A 1989-nucleotide genomic window follows, 5' to 3' on the forward strand; every position below is an offset into this window, starting at 1 on the left:
TTATATGAATTTAAATAGAATTTATATATACGTTAATTTATATATTTCGATAGCAATTGGTATGATGTTAAGTGGACTGTACATACCAATGATGATGTACCATCATCATTGGTATGATGTTAAGTGGATTTCTGCAATATTCCTCATAAATCAATCCTTACACATTAGGGGGGGGTTTATATTAAATTTATATATATGCAGCCAATCAAACTACAGTATTAAACTACATATATTAGTAAATAAATTGAGGAGGTGCCTTATCTTATTGTACGGTAGGCTTAGTCCACCAGGTATAACTGGGATGTAGACACCAAATTATCCTCGTGAGAGGCTAGCTTCCATCACCCCAAGTAACTGATGTACCAAGATTAATTCTTGCTTCCTCTTCTTGTTCCTGTCAAAGGGCACTAGCTGTAAAGCCGGAATCCTAATATATGACAGCTATATCAGAGAAAACACTGTATATTATATAAGATAAGGACCAAGGCTTAATTACCTGTATTTAGAGGCTCGTTCATATCCTAACCGGAATTAATCATATCTACCTACATTATTGGCCAATAATGACTTAGATAAGATTTTGGAAAGACACTTCCCTTGTGGTTGTTGACAGCGTGTTGATGATGGTAGAACACTAATTTGATCTCCATAACACTTCGTCCAAGAGAAATTATAGGAGCTGAATTTGCTCCCCAACGCCTCTAGTCTTAACAATGGCTGAACTTCACCACCACTGATGCCTTGGCTCTCTTTGTCCAGATGTCAATAAGTGATAGAAGGGTCACATTTACTCTATTTTGATACTGATAATTAAGTTAATTTAAATGAGATGTTTTTATGATATTAAAAGTCCAGAGACTACTGTATTTAAGAATAATTCCCAACAGAATAGCTGGTGAATTTATAGTACTATGTAGCAATGATATCTCGTTTTCTATTGACGGAAAATTCCACTACAAGCTACATTTCCTATGGGTTAACTTGTGTATACAACACAGCAGCAAAATTATCTGCCTATTGTACGTAATATTATTAAATGGTTTTGGGTTTTCCGACACCTTCAAAGTCATTTGACAAGGCTAATCAAAAAATGTGACGACTGGTTAGAAGTAGATCCAGTTGACATCATAAGGCTAGGAATTTCCACAGTAGTGGCTAGCCAAAAATTTGATCACGTAAAACAATTGAGTCATATAGAAATGTACTCCTTGTCAGTGATACTGATCCAGATGAAATAAATCTAATTGAATCTGACCTTAGCAACTATGAAGATAAAATTCAGGCCAGGTTAGATAACTATTACAAGGTGCTTGCAACCGAAAATGTTCATGCTGGGTTGGAACACTTGTATAGTCTACCCATACCAAAGCCAGCACCCAGCTCAGATAAAATAAATGAGCTAAATCAAGAAGAGGATATTCCTCAAATAAATTAGATCTTTACACTGGATCAATAATTTTAGTTAAACCTTCATTTCTACAGTCTTATCTAATACAGCTTCACATAATGATATATTAACAGAATCTGAACAGCTTTCAGAAAGCACATTCATATATTCCATGGATTTTGAGAATTCAATACATGAGGCTACGGAATTATTAAGCCTCCCAGATGAATCCGGAGAAATAAGTAAAGCTGCAACAGACAGCAAAGCTGAAACAGAAGATGAAGATGCAGCTGAAGCTGTATTAAAAGCTGAGGCTAAGCAAGAAGCCTTAAGCCAACTTAGTGATAGTCCTAATCACTCAAATCAGTCCTCTAGAGGTAATGCCGAACATGATAGCACCAATCAAGCCATCCAGCTCTCTAGAGGAAGTGCTGATAAAGAGCTGACTATCATAAATCTCGTGCACCAACTGCTGGACTTATCTCAACCAGATCAATCAGTTGACTCCTTGCAAACAGTTATTTTAAATCTTGAGTCACTGTTAAAATCCTTCAGCAGTGAAGTGGATCAACCCACTGCCGAGTGGATGATTAAGATTGTCA

The sequence above is a fragment of the Procambarus clarkii genome, chromosome 73 (genome assembly GCF_040958095.1).
Source record: "Procambarus clarkii isolate CNS0578487 chromosome 73, FALCON_Pclarkii_2.0, whole genome shotgun sequence".
NCBI lineage: Eukaryota > Metazoa > Arthropoda > Malacostraca > Decapoda > Cambaridae > Procambarus > Procambarus clarkii.